The 9,498-nt window shown below is 49.9% G+C and overlaps 1 pseudogene across 1 annotated transcript; it reads right to left on the reverse strand.

Moving 5' to 3' along the window:
- Positions 1-2,734: 2,734 nt before the first annotated feature.
- Positions 2,735-4,297, reverse strand: LOC100951824 (annotated as a pseudogene). The gene has a single exon (XR_154639.2). The product of XR_154639.2 is annotated as a protein RCC2 pseudogene (transcript).
- Between the last annotated feature and the right edge of the window lie 5,201 nt (positions 4,298-9,498).

Below are 9,498 nucleotides of genomic sequence, written 5' to 3' on the forward strand. Positions count from 1 at the left end.
CCTTAGCCACTTGAGCCATAGGCGCTGAGCCAATCCACCTTCTCATGGTGAGCCTGCCCCATTCATCCTCTCCCTCACCTACACACCATGGGCGGTAGCCAGTCCATTCCCCAAGACTTCACTGGGCTGTCTCTTCCTATGGCCTGAAAATGGCATTTTGAATCTAAACCTTTGACATTTTGATAATCTCACGGCCCAAAAGGGCAAGTGGTCTGAGGCTCCCTATATTCAAGCTTCTTCCCTGGGGTCCCCCTCTGTTTGTCAGGATTGAACCGGGAAGGGGCAGGCTGACTGCTTCACACCACACTTTTATTCTTTTCCTTAATAAACTCCTCTTTGGTCTCAGAACTGGCCTCCTCTCTTTTCTGCAAACTATCTCCCTTTCCAACAAGGCCATCTCCCTGCTATCTTTATCTTTTCCCTCTCTCACTCTCTTTCTTTTTTTTTTTTCAGTAAACAATGATGCCATTTATTTAAAATGTTTACTCCAAGAAATATATATATATATATATATATATATGACAATTACAGCACTAAACCAGGCACCTTCGACCAAATCACAACCTGCTCTTCAGCTCTTCCGCACCCTTATGCCTTGTCTTTTAAATTCTCCTTCCTGAGCTGGAAGACTGGCCAGACAACCCACAGGGCCAGCGCCAAGCACATCCCCAGCCAAGCCAGGCTGCTGGGTACCTTTCTGCAGGAGCACAGGACCACCCCTCCCCCTTGTTCGAAAGGATCTTCCTCATTAGGAAGTTCATTTTAAATTCTAAGCCAAAAGGAAGTGAAGGGAGGTACATGGGGCCAGGGGACAGGGAAGTCTTCACTTGGAAGGTCCTTTTCCTGCTCCTGTCCCTAGCAAGGGTTCAAGAAGAGGCTGAGGCGGATTCGTGGGTGGCCTTAGGCCCAACTCCACACAAGGAGGTTTCTGCAAAGGCCAAGACCCAGGGTGCTGCTTCCTTAACCCTCTTGGTGACACAGAGCACAGCTGTCTGAGCTGCGTGCCAGTGAAGGCCTATCCAGGGAAACTTATTAGGTTGTCACATGGAAGTTTTGAGTTGGAGATGGTGATTTTGGGGTGATTTGGACAAATTAAGTTAGTTTAGCAGAAGCTCTGAAGTTGCAGAAGCTTCTCCCCTGGACTATTGATTGGACATAGGACAAAGAGATGAGCATGATAACTCTCAGAAAGATGCAGGCCAGTCTCCTCCTGCAGCGTCTTAGAACTGGCCAGGACAGATACTGCTATGTGCCCTGCTAGGGCAGAAGTCACCATAATAAGGAGTGACGGGGGTGGAAGACAGGGAAAAAACAACGACTAGATCATTTTTGGCATTTTAACATCGAGACAATGACAAATGGTAACAATAGCAAAAGCAAAGCAAACTGAGAGAGACCAATACGGAACTTTCCCGTCCACCCCAGTCTCACACTGAAGTCTTACCCCCACCTCCCCCGTAAGCACCACTGAACTAAAAATCTATTTTAAAGCACCCAAACCAGTCCAGACGCTCTGGAAACCAAGAGCCCCAGCCACAGCTGTCACCTCTCTTGGGTCCAAGTGAGCGGAGGGTTCCGGGAAAGGCACCTCGTAACTCACGCAGCACAGCGCACATTGGTGGCGAGCTCAGGCAGAGGGCACTTGATGGGAAGCGGGTGGCAGTCACAGCATCGGCGCTGACACACAGGAAGGGGGACTTCTTCAGTAATCCCAAGTATTTGGTACCAGAGCCAAGCAAATGCAACTAGAGAGCTGGGTTAGTAGAACGGTACCCCAAGTCTCAGAAATAGGACAGCCCATTGTAAGCAGGATCCAGGCGGGGGGAAGAGAAAGAAAAGACTGAAGCACAAAGGTGATAAAGGCTGGTATGACAAATAGCTGATCCTTCTTTGCAAGGACTGGAGAAAGCACTTTTTACTGCTGGCTGATAAATCTCTAATTGGCGAGTGCTAGTGACAAGGCCCGCTCTGCAGGGAGCCACAAAGCTGGACCTTGCAGAAGACATAAATATTCCTCATCTCTGCCCCACCCCCAAGTCCCCATGGTTCCACAATCACCTGATTTTCGTTTGGGTTTCCTTTACAGCTGAAGGAGATAAAAATGGCTAAACACAGACCCCAAACCCCCACCTGGGGAGGGGGGACGGCAGATTCTATTCACGGTGCAGCCAGAAGGCCGTGGACCTCGCAAGCAGCCGTGGGGAGAAACAGAACAAGCGCAGGCCTCGGCCGGTCTGCAAGAAAAAGCAGGAAAGGCGTGACCAGGGTGCTCCAGGACACAAGTGCGGTTTTGCCTGGATGCTGCTGGTTCCGGTACAGGACATCTTTTCTGAGTAAATGGTGATTCCTCTTCCACGCAGCACCCACTCAGATCACAATGCTAATCATGACTGGAAATGGTGTTTTGGGAAGTAGACTTAGAAGAAAAAAGAAAAAGCAACTTAAAAAAAACCTAGGTTGCTCAAAGTTTCTGCCTTTTTTTGTAGGAATGGTAAGTCAACCATGAGCAAATATTTTAATTAAACATGAAGAGAGAAAAAACATACTTTGGAAAGCATACAGAAAAAGGTAGTTAATGTTGGGTCACTTATAAAACGGAACTTCAGGGAGTCTAACAAATGCACCTTCAGTCAACTTTTGCTTTTTTCAATTCCTCCTTTGACTTCACATCCCAGTGCACATGGAAATGACAGCTGCCCGGAGAGGTGTGGAGTTGGAGGAGTCTCCAGGACCATCAGAGGGTTCAGGGGTTGTACTCTGGCAGTTTCTTGATCTTCTCTTTCTCAGTCTCGCTTTCATCTCTTGCTATCACCAAGGAGTGTGAGTAGCCCATGGCGACCTGCTCTGAGAAGATGCCATCCAGAGTCTTCACCTCTTGGGCTGCAGTGGAAGATTTGGGCTTGTGGTCCCCGTAGCCCAGTTCCCCGAAGGTCGGCGATGGGCCCCAGCTGATGGTGCTCTCGTCTGCGGCCACGATGATGCTGCTCTTCCCGCAAGCCAGGCTCCGGATTCTCCAGCCACAGAGGTCCTGTACCACTTTCGGATACATAGTAGACTCACAGGAAGTATTGGTAGCCCCCCAGAAAAACATGACCACCCACTTCACTGACAGCAAAGGAGCAGGTGAAACCAGCGTAGATCTGGGACGCCCCACGATCAGGGAAATCAAACAGCTTCACCAGGCGAGGGACCATCTCATCCTTCTGCTCCGCGTGGCCGAGCCGGCCATAGCCACTAAAGCCCCAAGAGAAGACTCGCTTCTGGGAGTCCAGGACCAGTGTGTGGTTAGCGCCACAGGCCATGTCTCGAACAACCACGTTTGGTACGGGCAGAATCTGCCCATCTTTCGTCTTCTCAATGAAGATGGCCACTCTCCGGGGTACCAGCTCACAGTCGTACTCTATCCGCTGCGCCCAGGCAATGAACTTCCCATCGAGTTGTGTCCCAGCTGACCATATTCAGGGCACCCAAAGGAATAGAGGTTTCCTTTGCAGTCCATTATCATACTGAATTCAGCCCCACAGGCCATTTTGGTAATTGGCTGGCCGCTGTACACTATCTGAGCCGGGCTGGGGACGGCATCTGTCTGGTTGCCGAGGCCCAGTTGCCCCATCTTGTTCTACCCAAACGCAAACACGGAGCCGGTTTCAGTCAAGGCCAGGGTGTGGTTCCGCCCACATGCTGCCAACACGATCACTTCATGGCTGAGACCCTCAATGAGTCTGGGGGCTTCCACTCTCTTGGTGTCACCATGTCCCAGCTGCCCCTTCTCATTTCGACCCCAGCTCCACAGCTTCCCTTCTGTGGTGATGAGGAGGCTGTGCGCAGCACACGAGCCCGAGACCACCGTCCGCACCCGGACTCCCGCCAGGCACCCATACCTGTGGGGCCCCCACAGATTCTGCCCAAGATTGCGGTAAGCGGCTTGCTGTTTAGGCACTTCTTTCTGACCAATCAAGTCCCAGTTGGTTGCCCCCAAAATCAAAAGCTGCCCTTTGCACTTCGACCCTTCAAGTTTGACGCGCTCCTTGGTGTGTTCGGGCTCAGTGACGACCACAGCCGCGCCGCCAGCCTTGCCCGCCGCCGCCGGCCGTGCCGCGCACTTGCCCCCTCCGGGGGCCCCGTCGAGCTCCAGACCGTCCTCGTCGCCGCCGCCGCTGCTGCTGCTACTGCAGCGCTCCGGTCGCTCGCGCTTCCTGCCCGCCAGGCCGCCGCGTTTTCTGGGCCCGGCGCGGGCCGTACCGTTGCCCGAGCTCGGCTCCTCCCAGGCCGCTGCCGCCGCCTCCTTCCTGGGCATGGTCGCGGCTGGAGGGAGACACCGGGCAGCGGCGCACAATGGACGGGTTATCCACTCTCTCTTTCTAAGACAAAATAAAGTCTATACTTTTATATCCAAATCTTGGCTTAGAGAAAGTCTTTTCTTGTCCTGCGTGGAGCAGCGAATACTGAGCATTTCGCCCTACACAGACCCACGCCCACATTTGACTGTGGAAGTTAAGAATATTTGCGATTTACGAGTCTCTGCTAGGTGTTGGGTATTATGTCCACACATTATTATTCATCCTGTAAAGGAAAAATAAAAATTTCAGGATTCCCCAAATTCATTATGCTGAAAGGGAGAACCGGGCCTGAGAAACTGAACTATACAAGCACTGCTGTTCTTTCCCCCGTGAGGTGCAGGTGTCCACTTTTAAGAAATGAAAGGGCTTATAAATGGCTAACCGGGATTCTTCTCTCTGGACTGGGTATGGGAGGGACAAGGAAGGCTGGCTGGCAAGGTGGACTTGTTGTACAGATAAGCCTCAGCGTGACAGCCCTGGGGAAATGTTTTTATTCAGACCTTAAGGATGCCAGCCTCTCTGCAGACCACTCCTGGATCATATTGGAAGGGCCCGGCTGCCTTTAGCAGAGACTGTCTACTATGAGGTTTCCTACCTGAGGCTCTCCACCTAGGCTGCCTTATGGCATGACTCTGTTTGCCCATCACATCTCAAAATATGACCAAGAAATGTATTTTGGGTTAAAATATTTCTTATTTTCTGTAGCCCTAAAAACCATAAAGAACGCTTTAGATGGATAGCCACTATGGTGATCGCATGCCAACTGTGACCTTTGGAATGTAGCCTGAATGAACTCTGCAATGTTGATTATGAGTTCATCTCCACAGATGCAAAGCATGGTGGGGACTTACCACTCTCTCGCCATCCTGAGAAGACTCACAACATCGACTATTTCCTCTGCCCCCCTTCTTTGAATGATCCTTTTACCTGATGTAGATTTACTAGGTACCAAATAGAATGCCACAAGAATACCACCAGCCACCTCATTGCTAGTAAATCTACAACAATGATGGCTGCAACCAAAAAATGGCCAGGCGTTGTGGTGGGCGCGTGTAGTCCAAGCTACTTGGGAGGCTGAGGCAGGAGACTCGCTTGAGCCCAGGAGTTGGAGGTTGCTGTGAGTGTGATGCCATGGCACTCTACCCAGGGGGACAGCTTGAGGCTCTGTCTCAAAAAAAAAAAAGAACCTCAACTGGGTGTGACTCTCTCATTTTTTTCAGTCACTATTTATTTAACAATTCCTACACAGATCAGGCAGCTGAGCTCAGAGAGGTTAAGACAGTTGCCTAAAGTCACACAGACAGCTGGTGGCAGAGTTGGAGTTTGAACCTACAATAGTACATGCACCAAGGCCTTGTTCTTCCTTCTTAAACCGAACTGGAGGAGGAACAAGAGGGTTGGATGGCTGAAATTCTGAGATGATCTTAAATGCTGCTTTAGCATTTATTGGTTTTTCTCTCTCAGAAGGAACTCATGTGATTCTCAACTGTTTCTCTTGTTGTCAAATATATCATGTATCAGGACTGACCCATAGCAAAATTGCTTGGTACTATGAGAGGCCCGAATGTAATAGTTCAAAGGAACCGCTTGAGCACATTACAGCTCAACTGGGTCCCTTGCGCACCACCCATCTATACTGAGACAGCAGGTGTTAAGGTAGAGAAACAGTTTTGTTTTGCAAGATACCAGGCAAAGAGATGGGAGAAATTTCTCAAATCCATCTCCCTAAGAATTTGGGGGCTAAGGTTTTTAAAGTGGTTTGGCCAACAAAGGGCTAGGGAATTGGGTCTGCTGTTTGGCAGGAGATAAACTAACTCATAGGAAAGAAGCAGAGATTGTCTTCTCAGTTGGGAGATTTACTGGTAGGGCGTCTCAAGGCTTGTTGGATCTGTTCCCACACCTGTCCATGGGTCCAGACGACGTCAGTGGGTACCCCCAAATGCAGAATCTGAAAACTATTTCAAATATCAGCCTCAGGCATTATAATAGCAACATTATTACTACCTATAAAAGCATTTGGGGAAGTCACATATCTTGCACCTGTTAGGAGGGTGGGTCACATCAAGCAGTAAGCGGTTACTAGCAGTAAGGAAGTTAGAGAACAGTGGCTGCTTGACTTCTGGCTATATCTATACTCTTATAGAAATTATATTTTTATTACTACGTATGCTAAAGCTTTATATTATTTTAATAATGGAGGTTTCTGGCAGTTGGATTCCTAGTTAAAGCTCAGTAGGGAAGGAATGTCATAGGCAGACAGCAGCAGGAATCTCCTATCAGGTCAGTGGAGAGGTGCAGAACCAGGCTCTGCAAACACGCAGAAGATGCTTCGGGAGAGGGTCCCACCCTCATCCCCGCAGGAAACTCAGTGCTTACCACTAGACTCAGGGGGCCACAGAAGGTGCCATGTGCGGACACTTCCTGAGATGGGTGCCAGCTGCCTCATCACCCCCATAAGATGGATACTGCCGGCCACTGATATGAACCAGGGGGCTGTGTAGGATAAAAGATGAAAGGACATAAAGACTAGGATACCATAACTCTGAAATGATGACAGGCACCATTACTCTTAGATCAGTCTGGATCGGGCCGGAACAGGACAAGATCAGAATGAATGGGCCTCCTACTGTCATGATGAGAGTTAATGAGCTAAGTGCTGTGACAAATTGTTTTACTTATCCATTAGTTGCTAGATCTGCATTATGTACCTTATTGTCATCTAACTGCCCTTTATGTTACCTGTTGGCTAAACCACTAAATTGCAAGGTTCGCTTCTGTAAAGGGTCATCGTGACCCCGTGCTCACTTTTTGCTTCTTTTGCCAACTCTCTTTTTGCTTCTAACTGTAACTTTCAGCCCACCTGAAAGTTTGGCCCTTTGCCAACTTTCAGACTAGAAAAACCCCAACTTCAGACCTCTCAAGGCTCTCTCACTTAGTCTGCTTTAGACTTTGCTGACACAGCCCAACGGTTAATAAAAGACTCCTTTCTGAAATTCTAATTTGAGTCAATGGTCCTTATTTTGCCCCATAACATTCCTAGATGGTTGACCTATTTGTTAGATTCAAAGTCTAAGGCTGGGCCTGACCCACTGGGGCAGGAGCGAGGCTATCTGCTCTCACTAGAGGTTTCTGAGGGCAGAAGGGGCCTCAGTGAGTGAGCATTTTGGCATCTCTGGTCAGGCGGGCATCAGTAATCAAACCTCCATGAAGTGCCTATGATGTACTGGACACTGTTCCTGGCACTAGGGAGGCAGCAGTGGAGAAAAGGGACAGGTCCCTGTCCCCCTGGAGTGAAATCCTGAATGGGAAGAGAGACAGGAATTTGAAAACCAATTGACAAGTGAGATAAAAAAAGGTCATGAGAGAGAGAAAGGAGGAGGCAGGACAAGGAGAAGGGAAAAAGGAGCGAGAGGGAGGAGGCACTGGGGTGAGGAGGGCTCTGTTGAGCAGGGTGCTGAGGGAAGCCTTCCCAAGGAGACGTTCCAGGCAAGGCCTGAAGGATGAGAGTGAACAGGACGCAGCAGTTCTGAAAGAGTTTTTTGGGCAGAAGGAGTAGTAGGTGCAAAGGCCCTGGGGATGCACAGGTGCTTGGGAGATAGGAAGGCGGAGGTGGAGGACCTAGAGAGGCAGGTGTGGCCTTGTCACTGAGAAGTGGCACAGCTGGTTGGCAGTGGAGTCGGAATTTGAACCCGGAGGAGGACCGAGGCCTTGCTCTTCTTGCCTCAGTCACACTGCTGAGCCAGGAGGAATGTCTGAGCACAGGGAAGACAGGAACTGAATCCTGAGGGGCTCCATGTGGGCAGCAGGGCCTGGCTTTGCCATGGGGAGTCCCTGGAGATGCTGCCAAACAGAAGCATGTGGGGCTGCTGCTGAAACAGGTGGAGGTTAGGGGAGTAGAGGAAAGGGTGATGTGGGCAGGCACAGTGGAAGTCCAGTTTGGGACCTGCTGCATTTGAGAGCAGCTTAGCCAAGTGAGGGCACTGCCCCAATGTGTGGTCATGAGTTAGGGTCTCAGGGTAGGGGTCCGTCTGCACCAGAGGGATAGATTTGAATGTTTCAAGGCCACGTCTAGATGAGCTCGTCCATGGACAGTGGCCAGAGAAGAGAAGAGGGCTTCATGTTGTGCCCCAAGACGCTTCACCATGGGAGGTCTGGCAGGCAAAAGTGGTATGGTGGCTGGATGTCAGGAAAGGAAGCTTCTAGAAAGAACCTGGAAACAAGAGGAGTGGCCAATTCCCTCAAAGCTGCTGGGAAGCTATAGGGAGTTGACTGTTGACTCTGGCAAGATGTGGATCATCAGTTCATTAAGAACATGGTGGTGAAAGGCCCAGAGTGGTGGCTCACACCTGTAATCCTAGCACTCTGGGAGGCCTAGGTGGGTGGATGGCCTGAGCTCATGAGACCAGCCTGAGCAAGAGCGAGACCCCATCTCTAAAAATAGCTGGACGTTGTGGCCGGTACCTGTGGTCCCAGCTACTTGGGAGGCTGAGACAAGAGAATTGCTTAAGCCCAATAGTTTGTGGTTACTGTGAGCTATGACGCCAGGGCACTTTACTGAGGGTGAAAAAGTGAGACTCGGTCTCAAAAAGAAAAAAAAAAAAGAGCATTATGGTGGTGTGGTGAGTCACAGGCCCTCTCAGCAGGGGCAGAGGGGAGAATGGAGGTGGTCCAGTGGTTACAGTGAATTCTTTTTGGGACTGTTTGCTGTGTCTTGATGCAGGGAAATGGGGTGGTAACAGGAGGCTGTGGGATCAAAGAAAGTTTTTGTTTTTTAAATTGAGTTGACATCACATACCATAAGTTTAACCATTTTAAAGTGAACAATTCAGCAGCATTTAGTATGTCTGGAGTGTTGTGCAAAGTCCCCTCTGTCTAGCTCCAAAGCCTGTTGTCGCCCCAAACAGGCAGCTGCAATCCATTAGACACCTGAGCTTCCCCTCCATGTGGCCCAAGCACCACTGATTTGCCAGCTGTCTGTGGAGTTGCCAGTTCTGTGCATTTCTTATAAATGAAATTATACAAAGTGTGGCTTCTTTTACTGAGCAGAGTGTTCCCCAGGCTCAAATGTGGGATACTGTGGACCAGTGCTCCACTCTGCTTCCTAGCTGAGCAACATTCCAGCACGTGACCAGACTGTGCCCTGTGTGTGCACACACAC

This window comes from Otolemur garnettii, unplaced genomic scaffold, assembly GCF_000181295.1.
Source record: "Otolemur garnettii isolate 467f Iridium unplaced genomic scaffold, OtoGar3 scaffold00171, whole genome shotgun sequence".
In the NCBI taxonomy this organism is placed as follows: domain Eukaryota; kingdom Metazoa; phylum Chordata; class Mammalia; order Primates; family Galagidae; genus Otolemur; species Otolemur garnettii.